Source organism: Octopus sinensis, linkage group LG3, assembly GCF_006345805.1.
Source record: "Octopus sinensis linkage group LG3, ASM634580v1, whole genome shotgun sequence".
Classification (NCBI taxonomy): domain Eukaryota; kingdom Metazoa; phylum Mollusca; class Cephalopoda; order Octopoda; family Octopodidae; genus Octopus; species Octopus sinensis.
In genome coordinates, this window is record NC_042999.1 from 69211193 (window position 1) to 69226011 (window position 14819).

General features: G+C 36.3%; 1 long non-coding RNA gene across 1 annotated transcript; it reads left to right on the plus strand.

The window, feature by feature from the left end:
* Window positions 1–378: 378 nt before the first annotated feature.
* Window positions 379–13415, plus strand: LOC118762745. Its single transcript, XR_004998496.1, has 3 exons — window positions 379–391; window positions 3272–3275; window positions 13221–13415. It is a non-coding gene; the product is annotated as an uncharacterized LOC118762745 (long non-coding RNA).
* The last annotated feature ends 1404 nt before the right edge of the window (window positions 13416–14819 follow it).

Sequence of the window (14819 nt, forward strand, 5' to 3'; positions counted from 1 at the left end):
GCCGGCCAATGCCTTGTCAGTGAATTTGGTTGACGGAAATTAAAAGAATCCCGACAAGTTACGGGAACGTAAACAAACCAACGGCAAGCGATAGCGGGAGACAAACACAAAACTAAGACACGCCCCCTTGACAACCGGCTTTCGTTTGTTTACACCGTCGTAACCTAGCCGTTCGGCAAAAGTAATTGATAGAATAAGAACCGGAGTTACAAATAAATACGTGGGTCGATTTGTTGGACAAACCCTGCAAGGATGTGCCCCAGCATGGCCGCAGAAACAAGCAAAAGAAATAAAGATAAATACTATAATTTAAAAAATTCGAAACTCTTTTATTTCTATCAACAAATTTTTATGTAAACAGAACGATTGATTTTGTACCTGTCAGGTCTGTGTTACGATGGCTGATTCTGTCATCCGCCTGCATCTGACAAGCTATGTTTACATTTCAGCAAATACACGTGGAGCGAATGTTAAATGATGTCGTGGATGCTACGGTGTGAGCAGACTACAATGGCTTTAATGCCGGAAGCTAATTTATGCTAACAGGCGCTTACAGTAATTCCTCGACATACGAGTTCATTTGTTCCCGGAGACCGCTCGTAAAGCAGAGCAATAATTTCCCATAGTAGCGATGTTATAAATCGTAATTCGTTCGCGAAAAATATTTTACCTATAAAATTTATAATACTTGTAAATAAATGGCAATAAAACGACAATAGATTGTAAAGAATATTTTATGTAAAGTAAAAAGAATGACAAGATCATTTATAATAAAAATATTATTATTATAATTGTTTTCTAATTCACTATTTCGGTCATATTATGCGGAGAAAATCCCTGGAGAAGGACATCATGCTCGGAATGGTCAGTGGCAAGAGAGGAAAAGGCCGACCAAGAACCCGCTGGCTTGACACCATCAAGAGGGATACCGGAATGGACATAGCCAATCTGAAAGAAGCGGCCCAGGATAGAACTGACTGGAGGACACTGATCCAACGAGTGACCGAGAGTCGACTTCGACTGAGCGGATAGATAGATAGATAAATAGAATTCACTTTCACTCGCACTAGACTCGCGTACATCATTATTTGCAGATGCGATTGCCAATTCACAAGCACTCGTAGACGGAGTTGTTTACTTAGAAGATGCATTTTATTTTTCGCTAATTTCTGGGTAACACGCAGAAGCATTTGTTATGCTGGTAGAAATTTTTGCATTTCATTCAAAATTTGGATCTTGTGCTTGAAAAATAAAACTCGGGGTCTCGTAAAGCGAACTTCTTGTGTAAAGAAGTTCGCTTCGTAGCTATGTGGTCTTAGGTTCGGCAAATTTCTTCTACTCTTGCTCCGGGCTGACCAACGTGATGTGAGTCAATCTGGAAGACGAAAACTGGGAGTTCACATATAAATGTAACTTCGAAGTCACTGTCACTCCCCTTCTTGTAACAGTATAATAAATATATGTCCTACGAGAAAGTATTGAGCAATTCTTCAATTTAATGCTTTTATTATAACCTGACACGCGTGTGCGTGCGTGTGTGTATGCATGCATGCGTGTGTGCGTGCGTGAGTGTGTGTGTGTGTGTGTGTGTGTGTATGCGTGTGTGCGTGCGTGTATGTGTGTGTGTGTGTGAGCTCTAAACCACAACGCCATATGCCCGTGGCGTAGTGGTTAAGAACACAGGCTACTAACTCTAAGATTCCGAGTTCGATTCCAGGCAGTGACCTGAATAATAATAATAATAATAATAATAATAATATAATAATAATAATAATAATAATAATAATAATAATAATAACATCAAAAAATACCTTAGGAATGAGAACCAGGTTCGAAATTCCCCCAAGACACCTGATGAAGGTTGGAGGGTATATCAGCCGAAATGTTGTGTTAACAACAAACAAGATGAGGACAAATATTCGTCGCAGGAGTGGCTGTGTGGTAAGTAGCTCGCTTACCAACCATTTCCGGGTTCATTCCCATTGCGTGGAACCTTGGGCAAATGTCTTCTGCTATAGCCTCGGGCCGACCAAAGCCTTGTGAGTGGATTTGGTAGACGGAAACTGAAAGAAACCTGTCGTATATATATGTGTGTGCGTGCGTGTGTGTGTGTGTGTGTGTGTGTGTGTGTGTTTGTGTGTCTGTGCTTGTCCCCCCAACATCGCTTGACAACAGATGGTGATGTGTTTACGTCCCCGTATCTTAGCAGTTCGGCAAAAGAGTCCGATAGAATAAGTACTAGGCTTCCAAAGAATAAGTCCTGGGGTCGATGTGCTCGACTAAAGGCGGTGCTCCAGCATGGCTGCAGTGAAACAAGTAAAAGAGTAAAAGAGAAATTCCTCGTCTCTTTACTATAGAACTAAACCTTTTTTAATCGAGGAAATTTGAGCATTGCTGACTCACATGGATGCACACATATTTTGCAAAGAAAGGCAAAATTTGCACACACTGCAAATTTCTTCGCACATTTACAGCAACAAAAAAAATAACGAAGAAATATTACTGCCAAACCATTACATGGATCGGCTCGTCGTCGTAATGAATTTAATTCTTGGACTGAATGATGCATTATATTCTTAAGCAAGGCACTTCATTTCATGTTGCTCCAGTTTATTCTGTTGTAAATAAGTACGAGTCGGTTGCTCGTGCAGGCCACTGCCCCTCTAGCTATCACATCCTAGATGTTCCGCTGGGTCATAAGTCATGGAGCCGAGAGGATGTAGATGTCCATTCCCACCTTAACCTTTTTGTTACTTATATAGGCGAAGTCACGGCTGCAGGGACGGACTGAGCAGTCGGTCAATCGGAAACTGCCTGAGAGCCCGGAGCTCTGAAGGGCCCGCTCTCTACATGTTAACTCTACTGATATCAATGCTAAGAGGCCTGGTAAACAGTTATGCCTGAGGGCCCTTAATACTCTCAGTCCACCCCTGCATGGCTGTATGGTTAAGAAATTTGCTTGTCAACTTGATTTCAAGTCCAATCCCACTGCGTGGTACGTTGGGCAAGTGTCTTCAACTTTAGCCTCGGGCCGACCAAAACCTTGTGAATGGATTTGGTAGATGGTGTAGCAAGCATGTATACAGTTTACCTTTTAGTGCCCACATTTTGGCTAATCACCATCGTTTTCTGCAAGCATTCACTCGACCATACCCGTTCGTATCGATTGGATGCTTCTAGTCAGCCAATCAGAACACTTGCACGACCAGAAAAGTGTGGTCGGTTCGAACCTACCGTTAGGACGTTTTTTTCCCGCTATTTCTTCAGTGAGGTGGGTTGTATAATGGGCTTCGAGTCATCAGCATTGAGCAAGTTTTATTCTGCTATACGTTCGCAGTGAGGAGAGAATTGTCAGCAGAGATTTTTGTTGTCATGCTTTGTGTTTTTCCCACATACATCTTTGTTCAAGCTGCGTGAGGAACCCGTGTATTTTCATAAATATAATACTTTATGTGAACCAGTTTGCTGTATCTTCTATTAGCGGAGAAATAAATGTGGTTGTCAGCTTTGACTTGTATCTTCGTATTTTTTTACTCTCTTTATCATCACTTGTTTGAAACCATATTATGATATTACCAGGGCCTTAGCCACAGTCACCCCTTTTTCATTTTGCTCCTTGTCTAGACACCGAGTGATATTTGTAAACGAATGTCACCATCGTTCTTTTTGTGTGATTTTTTTCCTGTGAAAAATGTCTGACCATGGGTAAATATTACATTGCTTGCAAACAGATGAGAGTTGGCGACAGGAAGGGTATCCAGCTGTAGCGAATCAGGCTCAATAAACTCTGTTCGACTCATGCAAGCATGGAAAAGTGGACGTTAAAATGAATAACGATAACGATGGTGATGATTCGTATTCATAACAGCCTTTAAAATGTATATTTTTAATGATATTTTACAGAGTTACATTTTCAATGATGTACATAACAATTATGTCGATAAAATAAAAAATATATATACAAAATGTCTTCGGTGGTGTTTCCAGTCACTTGTCGAATTTTATTTTCATTTTTTTCTGTAACTCTTTAAAATGTAAATTTTCAATGGATATTTACGGAGATATGATTTAGGGAGTTATACGGAACCCTACCGAAAAAGTATTTTTTTTAAATATTGCTTAATAAGCAATATTGTAGCATATCTGCTTTACTAGTGTCTTAGCCACATATTTCAGGCCATCATTTCATTACTAACATAGTGTGAATACACACTTGCACACACACACACGCTCACATACGCACACACACACACACACATCGCACGCACGCACACACCATGCCCCCCCTCCCCGTCTACTGAAATACCTGCTCCAGCTTTCAAATGATATCTTTTTTTCAATTGAACTTGAAATATTTAAATGCATCTTCCCTTGCTAACGGAAACATTCGACATTCGAAAGACGGCCATTTGGACCATATGAATTCGTTAGAATGCTTTTTGGGTCCCGGACTTCTGCAAATTCTGTCCAAAGATTTATTCATGAAGTGACTTCTTATCCGAAGTTTGTGTTTGCTTATATCGTTGATTTATCGACAGTTAATGCAGTTTCTACTTAGATATGGAAATTAGGTCATTTTTTTTTTTTTTTTTTTTTGGCTAAGTGAATTTCAACGGTCGTTTTATTTCATCCACACTCTGCTCAAATGACTTCTATTTGTTACGTGAGCGGGAAAGAGAACATGAGAACAAGATTGAAGAGAAATTATTCAAGGCCATTTTTAAAATTAAATTACCGATACCAAATATGTCCCCTTTCTCGGCTGATGGATGCTTCTGGCGTAGCTTTTGGACGATATATTCAAGGTCTCTGTCAACCTTTATTCATTCACCCACCACTACCACCACCACAAAGCATTAGCTGGGATTAAATGACCCATTAACTTTTGTTCTTCATTCTAAACTGGATAAACATTCTCCAGCAGGAAAAAAAATGGTATAAAACATCCTGACAATGGCAGGTGTCTTGAAGCAGCACTAAAGAGAGATACAAGCTGGATAAAAGTTCCAGTGAGCGGCCCTATCATTTCATCCCATTGACGGATACAACAAGTTTGGAAGTTATTGGTAAATACCCGGTTTCATTTTAGTGCTGAGTTTTAATCAGTTATTGTTAAACATTTTAACTTCATTGTGTCGATTTATCAGAATTCCTTTTCTTCTCTCCATTTTCTGGATGCTTGAAACAGAACATTATCGAATATTGTTAAATTTTTGCTAATTTGTCAAATGGACAATTGTAAAATGTCTTGGCTCCTTTACAAAAATTGGAATTCTTTCGTTTTATGGTGGCAAAATGACAGTTAAATTATCGACATTGTTCAGTACACTCACATTTTTCAACCAAAATATTTCTTCAAATTCCTGCTTTCAACAGCAGATATGACCATTTCCAAATTTGGTTAATGTTTTCATCATGACCCCAAAATGAAAATCAAAGAAAAAAAAATATTGGAATGGATGTAAAACAATGTGTAGGAAACGAATATGAAGAAAAATATGGGGATTTTTTTCAATGAAATTTTATATAAATACCTTTCAAACGGCATACATTACGATTATAAAGAAATTTGTGTGGAAAATATTTTCCAAAAGGGTAGGGGAAGGACTTCGGAAAATTCACAAGATCCAAGCTTTTCCCTCGTAACCTTTTGGAATATGGTTTTATTTTTCAATGAAACTTTATATAAATACCTTTCAAACGGCATACATTACGATTATAAAGAAATTTGTGTGGAAAATCTTTTCCAAAAGGGTATAGGAAAGACTTCGGAAAATTCACAAGATCCGAGCTTTTCTCTCGTAACTTTTAGCAATATGGTTTTATTTTTCAACGAAACTTTATATAAATACATTTCAAACGGCATACATTACGATTATAAAGAAATTTGTGTGGAAACTCTTTTCCAAAAGGGTAGGGGAAGAACTTCGGAAAATTCACAAGATCCGAGCTTTTCTCTCGTAACTTTTAGGAATATGCTTTTATTTTTCAACGAAACTTTATATAAATACCTTTCAAACGGCATACATTACGATTATAAAGAAATTGTGTGGAAACTCTTTTCCAAAAGGGTAGGGGAAGGACTTCGGAAAATTCACAAGATCCGAGCTTTTCTCTCGTAACTTTTAGAATATGCTTTTATTTTTCAACGAAACTTTATATAAATACCTTTCAAACGGCATACATTACGATTATAAAGAAATTTGTGTGGAAAATCTTTTCCAAAAGGGTATAGGAAAGACTTCGGAAAATTCACAAGATCCGAGCTTTTCTCTCGTAACTTTTAGGAATATGCTTTTATTTTTCAACGAAACTTTATATAAATACCTTTCAAACGGCATACATTACGATTATAAAGAAATTTGTGTGGAAAATCTTTTCCAAAAGGGTATAGGAAAGACTTCGGAAAATTCACAAGATCCGAGCTTTTCTCTCGTAACTTTTAGGAATATGCTTTTATTTTTCAACGAACCTTTATATAAATACCTTTCGAACGGCATACATTACGATTATAAAGAAATTTGTGTGGAAACTCTTTTCCAAAAGGGTAGGGGAAGGACTTCGGAAAATTCACAAGATCCGAGCTTTTCTCTCGTAACTTTTAGGAATATGCTTTTATTTTTCAACGAAACTCTATATAAATACCTTTCAAACGGCATACATTACGATTATAAAGAAATTTGTGTGGAAACTCTTTTCCAAAAGGTATAGGAAGACTTCGGAAAATTCACAAGATCCGAGCTTTTCTCTCGTAACTTTTAGCAATATGGTTTTATTTTTCAACGAAACTTTATATAAATACCTTTCAAACGGTATACATTACGATTATAAAGAAATTTGTGTGGAAAATCTTTTCCAAAAGGGTATAGGAAAGACTTCGGAAAATTCACAAGATCCGAGCTTTTCTCTCGTAACTTTTAGGAATATGCTTTTATTTTTCAACGAAACTCTATATAAATACCTTTCAAACGGCATACATTACGATTATAAAGAAATTTGTGTGGAAAATCTTTTCCAAAAGGGTATAGGAAAGACTTCGGAAAATTCACAAGATCCGAGCTTTTCTCTCGTAACTTTTAGCAATATGGTTTTATTTTTCAACGAATCTTTATATAAATACCTTTCAAACGGCATACATTACGATTATAAAGAAATTTGTGTGGAAACTCTTTTCCAAAAGGGTAGGGGAAGGACTTCGGAAAATTCACAAGATCCGAGCTTTTCTCTCGTAACTTTTAGGAATATGCTTTTATTTTTCAACGAAACTTTATATAAATACCTTTCAAACGGCATACATTACGATTATAAAGAAATTTGTGTGGAAACTCTTTTCCAAAAGGGTAGGGGAAGGACTTCGGAAAATTCACAAGATCCGAGCTTTTCTCTCGTAACTTTTAGGAATATGCTTTTATTTTTCAACGAAACTTTATATAAATACCTTTCAAACGGCATACATTACGATTATAAAGAAATTTGTGTGGAAAATCTTTTCCAAAAGGGTATAGGAAAGACTTCGGAAAATTCACAAGATCCGAGCTTTTCTCTCGTAACTTTTAGCAATATGGTTTTATTTTTCAACGAAACTTTATATAAATACCTTTCAAACGGCATACATTACGATTATAAAGAAATTTGTGTGGAAAATCTTTTCCAAAAGGGTATAGGAAAGACTTCGGAAAATTCACAAGATCCGAGCTTTTCTCTCGTAACTTTTAGGAATATGCTTTTATTTTTCAACGAACCTTTATATAAATACCTTTCAAACGGCATACATTACGATTATAAAGAAATTTGTGTGGAAACTCTTTTCCAAAAGGGTAGGGGAAGGACTTCGGAAAATTCACAAGATCCGAGCTTTTCTCTCGTAACTTTTAGGAATATGCTTTTATTTTTCAACGAAACTTTATATAAATACCTTTCAAACGGCATACATTACGATTATAAAGAAATTTGTGTGGAAACTCTTTTCCAAAAGGGTAGGGGAAGGACTTCGGAAAATTCACAAGATCCGAGCTTTTCTCTCGTAACTTTTAGGAATATGCTTTTATTTTTCAACGAAACTTTATATAAATACATTTTAAACGGCATACATTACGATTATAAAGAAATTTGTGTGGAAAATCTTTTCCAAAAGGGTAAAGGAAAGACTTCGGAAAATTCACAAGATCCGAGCTTTTCTCTCGTAACTTTTAGGAATATGCTTTTATTTTTCAACGAAACTCTATATAAATACCTTTCAAACGGCATACATTACGATTATAAAGAAATTTGTGTGGAAAATCTTTTCCAAAAGGGTATAGGAAAGACTTCGGAAAATTCACAAGATCCGAGCTTTTCTCTCGTAACTTTTAGCAATATGGTTTTATTTTTCAACGAAACTTTATATAAATACCTTTCAAACGGTATACATTACGATTATAAAGAAATTTGTGTGGAAAATCTTTTCCAAAAGGGTAAAGGAAAGACTTCGGAAAATTCACAAGATCCGAGCTTTTCTCTCGTAACTTTTAGGAATATGCTTTTATTTTTCAACGAAACTCTATATAAATACCTTTCAAACGGCATACATTACGATTATAAAGAAATTTGTGTGGAAAATCTTTTCCAAAAGGGTATAGGAAAGACTTCGGAAAATTCACAAGATCCGAGGTTTTCTCTCGTAACTTTTAGCAATATGGTTTTATTTTTCAACGAAACTTTATATAAATACCTTTCAAACGGCATACATTACGATTATAAAGAAATTTGTGTGGAAACTCTTTTCCAAAAGAGATGGGGAAGGACTTCGGAAAATTCACAAGATCCGAGCTTTTCTCTCGTAACTTTTAGGAATATGCTTTTATTTTTCAACGAAACTCTATAAAAATACCTTTCAAACGGCATACATTACGATTATAAAGAAATTTGTGTGGAAACTCTTTTCCAAAAGGGTAGGCGAAGGACTTCGGAAAATTCACAAGATCCGAGCTTTTCTCTCGTAACTTTTAGGAATATGCTTTTATTTTTCAACGAAACTCTATATAAATACCTTTCAAACGGCATACATTACGATTATAAAGAAATTTGTGTGGAAACTCTTTTCCAAAAGGGTAGGGGAAGGACTTCGGAAAATTCACAAGATCCGAGCTTTTCTCTCGTAACTTTTAGGAATATGGGTGAGGGTGGAGATTTCAATGAAATTTTATAGAAATACCTTTCAAATGGCATACATTACGATTATAAAGAAATTTGTGGGGAAAATAGTTTCCAAGAGGGTGGAAAATTCACATGATCCGAATTTTGCGGGTCAAGATGTAGGGGTTAATGTTTAGATTAGAAAAGGTTATTTATTTACCGTCACATTGTATATACCCAAAACCACGATGGGCTGAAATGTGTAACTAGTAAATGGAAAAGCATGCAAGGTAAAAAGAAAAGTTAATTTCGGCCTGTATGTGTGTACACATTCTCATAGTTGCAACCCACGGGTAGATGTTGTAAGAGAAAAGAAATTGAGCTAGTAAAAGTTATAGAGTCAAGTGATGTTGTGTCTCATAACCTTCTTTCTCACTCTGTCCCTAATGGTCGCTGTCAATGAGTTTTCACCAACTCGCTTCTCCAACAATAGAATTCGTTGGAGGTCTGTGATATTGGCGAAATAGAAGAGGTTAGAAGGGTCAAGTGGTGAAGACACTATTTTACTTAGCTTAAGGCATCTGGCAAATTTAACTGCTCTCACAGAAAAACTATTGTTTTACCGTGAAAAAAGTGGTGTTGAACTGTTAATTGAAATTTGGCTATCTTTTTTAAAAAATGCATTTTTGAAGGTGAGGTGCGAAACTGCATCAGCCCCCTTTCTTTACACATATTTTAAGACGACATTTTGCAGAAATACATTTTATAGTGTGGATTACATTAGATTGAAAATCAAAGAACTTTGAAAACAATAATAAACAAAGTGGTAACGATGTATGGACAAAAAAAAAACATGCTAGTGTTTGTGTGAAACCAGTCAAAGTGTATTAAAACAATATCTTTTTCATACCTACTAAAATGATTGGATATATAGATCCCAGGATAAGCTGCAAAACAGTTTTGTCCTTTAGTAATTTTTCGCACCGAAATTTTAGCGGGTAACAAGTACTCTTCGATTTTTTGTGGAGTGTGGGGGGGGGGGAGAGATTGAGTGAGTAAAAGTGTGTTTTGTCATTTATGTATTTTTTTTTTTTTGGCCTGTACAATATATATCCTATTTATGCACATTTTCAAATAATTTCAGGGAAGTGGTGTTCCAATTTCCTACCCAATCCTTTTTTATGAAGAAAAATAAGGGATTTGCAAAAGATTAGGAGGCCAGGGTAGGTGATTTACACGCGAGAAATCTAAGGTTTTTTTTTTATGAACTGTGTGGAGGTGCACTTGTAAAAATGTATCCAAATTGTTTCATAAATATGTGTTGAATATCGTTTCATGATAGACAAATTTAAGGGTGATTGAACATCAAAAACCAATGCCTCTAAGTCCTCAGGAACACGGGTACAGTTTTCCAGCTTTTAAAAGAAACTTATGGAGTCGGTGAGATGGCCCATATAAAAAGTAACCTAGCGATATACTGTCTGAGATAATTCGGTCTCATTCTGGGACGAACAATGCACTTTTTCGGGCTTCCCCATAAACACTCAATATTCTGAGTGTGAATAGCTGGGTTATGGGGATCCACAAAGTGTTCAGCGTGATTAACCTGATAGTGTGTATAGCCCATGCTGCTCAAGTTACTATACGCATGCCAACAATCACTATAGATTATTGATCCCAGCCTGATGTAGCGTCTAATGATAGGAATGAGGGTTTCCGCATCCCTTCTGTTGCCCTCGCCACATTCGGTCAAAAGTGGGACCATAAATGATCTCGTCGTCAAGCGTTCCAGTCCACCAAAAAGCCAAACCATTTTGATTATTCTGCTGCGTTGATATTTCCGATGAACCAGAACCGTTTCATCAATCTCAATTTCAACCCCATCTCCTCCAATCATGTTTTGGTTGTTTCCTGCCCAAAACTGACAGATCTCAGCACAGAAAGACCGCCAATCTACAGATGTTTTACGGGAGAATCTGAGATTTTCCTTGATTAATCTGTGCGACCAAGCTGTGCTGAGGAAGTGATTTACGAAAAGCAATATTTTCCAAGACGGAACATGAGTGTTTTCCAGAAAGGAGTTCTTCAATAAAGATTCAGAATGTCCACACTCCCTTCTGAATTGGCAACGTTGTGACACCTTGGGCAAGTGTCTACTACTATAGCCTCAGGCCGACCAAAGCCTTGTGAATGAATTTGGTTGACAGAAACTGAAAGAAGCCCATCGTATATATGTATATATATATACATATATACAATGCTGGTGTGTTTACGTCCCCGTATCTTAGCAGTTCGGCAAAAGAGTTCGATAGAATAAGTACTAGGCTTACAAAGAATAAGTCCTAGGGTTGATTTGCTCGACCAAAGGCAGTGCTCCAGCATGGCCACAGTCAAATGACTGAAACACAGGTAATGTATATCAACAGAAATTTAGTAACAAAAGAGTTAAATATTCTATTTATTAAAACCACATCTCTACACATCTAATGTCCTCATAGTACCCACTTGTTATTAGCCATCCCCCTGTGAGCTCACAAGCTCCCTGTAGCAGGGGTTCAAATCCTATCTCCTAGATGCTCAGTTAGGTCCCATGATTGAGTCACCACAGTTTCACATGATCAGTCTATAAATTGATCAATCCGCATGAAAGTGTGACATGATACAGCTTTCTGGATTTTTCTAAAATTTATCCTCTTGCCCCGTATTGAAACAGTTTGGTACTTTGGCTCATTGTAGAGTGTCAAGGATGGCCAACGGATTCACATGCCTCACCTCTACCATGCAGATGATTCACAACCCAGACAGACAACCAGCTGCTGATGCCATGGACTAACTTGGACTTTTGCACAGACAACACGTTCCTTGGACAGACAGATTCTGAACATTCACAAAATGTCCCTTCTATGGACATAGCACTCTTAACCACTATGCCATATGTCCGTGGTGTGTAGTGGTTAAGAATGCGGGCTACTAACCCCAAGATTCCAAGTTCAATTCCAAGCAGGGACCTGAATAATAATAATAATAACAACACTGAAAAATACCTTAGGAATGAGAACCTAGGTTCGAAAATTCCTCAGGACATCTGATGAAGGCTGGAGAGTATATCAGCCGAAATGTGTTAACAAACAAGGTGAGGACAAATATCCGTCAAATGTACATATGTACATAATTCCTCATCTTTTAAACATAGAACTGTAAGAAAATTATTATCAATATTTGTTTTTTTACTTCTCTTGTCTTAGAGCCACAAGTGACTGTATATGTCTAGAATATTCTTCAAGAATCCAAACTGAAAACAAACAAAAAATAAAGCAAAAAAATCCCAAAAGACATGATTAATTTCAATTTGAATCATTGCAGTTTTATGTGAAACTAAACAAAATAATATACAACAGTTTGTAAAAATTTAGCATTGTTGTTAATTTACAGCTGCTTTGAAACTTTAGACTTTAGGCAGCCATATTGCATTATGTCTTTGGTCACGAAATTAAAAAATTTTTTTTGAGAAGGGAAGAAAAAAAAGAAAGCGATATTAATAGTGGTGAGCGCTTACTTTACAAGGGAATGAAATTTCAGAAGCAGAGAGATATTGGTATTGTATTTTTCATGAAAGAAATGTGGAGATAAACTTCATTTCTCAATTATTTCAAAATTACTTTTATTACCTCATTCATCAGCTGCCATAGAAAGGTTCTTCTTCGGTAAGAAATATGAAAGTGTAAAAAAATTTTAAATGGTTTCTTAACTATGGAAACTTTAAATGTCTTAGATGAAGAAAAAAATCGTTTTTAAAATGTTATGATATATATTGGGTTGGCAGGAAGTAATTTCAGTTTTTTAGTGTGAAATAAAAATCATTTTTTTTTCACACAAACAATGAACTTTAATCAATTATATATTTTCCATTTTGTTTGATGACATTTTGCCATCTTTCTGACAACTTCATGATTCTGCACTTATAGAACTTCTGGTCCTTATCAGCCAAAAGGTAAAGCAAGTGCGATTTCAGGTCATCATCATTATTGAAAGTTTCACCATTCAAAGAGTTTTGCAAACTTCAAAATAAATGGTTAATCTGATGGTGCAAGGTCAGTGCTCCATAGTGGATGTGACATCACATCCCAACTAAGCTCTAATGATTTTTCCCGAGTTAGCAAAGACATGTGTGGTCTAGTGTTGTCATGGTAGAACATGATTCCTTTACGATTTGCCAATTCTGGCTGTTTTTCTTTGATTGCTTCCTCCAGTTTCATTAGTTGTTGACAGTAAACATCTGAATTGATCATTTAGTTCCATGGAAGCAGCTAATATACACAACACCTTTGTAATCCCACCAAATTGACAGCCTGACCTTTTTTTTATGCAATTCAGCTTTCAATGTGGTTTGTGTTGGTTCATTACTCTTGAACCGTGATCATTTTTGATTGATGTTACTGTAGACAATCAATTTTTCATCAACAGTGATGATTCATTTAAAAAAAGGTCGATTTCATTGCGTTTGAGATGCATGTTGCAAATATTGATTCATTGTGTTAAGTGAATCTCTTTCAACTTATGTGGAACCCAAATATTGAGCTTCTTAACAAGTCCAAGACATTTTAAGTGATTTTCAATTGTTGTGTGTGATACATTTAACCTTTCTGCAATTTCTTGTACAGTTATATGACAATCAGATTCAATTATGACTTTGATTTGGTCATCATCAACTACAGTAGGTAGACCACAACATTGGTCATCTTTGAGTAAAAATTCTCCAGAACGGAATTTATTTAACCATTTCTGACATGTGCATTCTGTTAAGCAATCAACACCAATAACTTCACATATCTCTTTGTGAGCCTCAGCAAATTTCTTGCCTTTAATATAGCGAAAATGTTCATTTTTTTCACTTCATGTTAAAATTGACACTGAACTAACTGCTGTAAACAAAATTACATGCAATTTACTTCTAGAGTAAGCCAAAAGTAATGGCTATCAAATGTGAAAAGGGAAAAATCATAACATTGACAAAAATCATTCAAAACAATTGTAACTATTTGTGGAAAAGGAATTAGTTTCTTGCCAACCCAATGGAATTGTAACCATTTGAAGAATTGCACAAAAAACAGGGAGAAAAAAACTCGAAGGAAACTAAACTGTTTCCCAATGAACAACAAAAATATCACTTAGTCTTTTTTTTTTGCCAAAGCCTTATATTGGATTTAGCCAGAGGAAACTAGACAGAAGTTCATTATCATAACTATAATAATAACTAAAATTAAGGCAGTGAGCTGGCAGAATCGTTAGCATGCTGAGAGAAATGCTTAGCGGTATTCAATCCATCTTTATGTTCTGAGTTCAAATTCCGTCAATGTCGACTTTGCCTTTTGTCCTTTCGGCATTGATAAATTAAGTACCTGTTGTGTACTGGGGTCAATCTAATTGTCTGGCCCATCCCTCCCCCAAAATTTTGGGCCTTGTGCCTAGAGTAGAAAAGAATATTATGCCAATTATAGGCTGCGAGCTGGCAGAAACATTAGCACACCAAGTGAAATGATTAGCGGTATTTTGTCTGTCTTTATATTCTGAGTTCAAATTCCTTTCAGGTCGACTTTGCCTTTCATCCTTTTGTCGTCAATAAATTAAGTACCAGTTGTGTACTGGGGTCAATCTAATCGACTGGCTCCATACCCCAAAATTTTGGGCCTTGTGCCTAGAGTAGA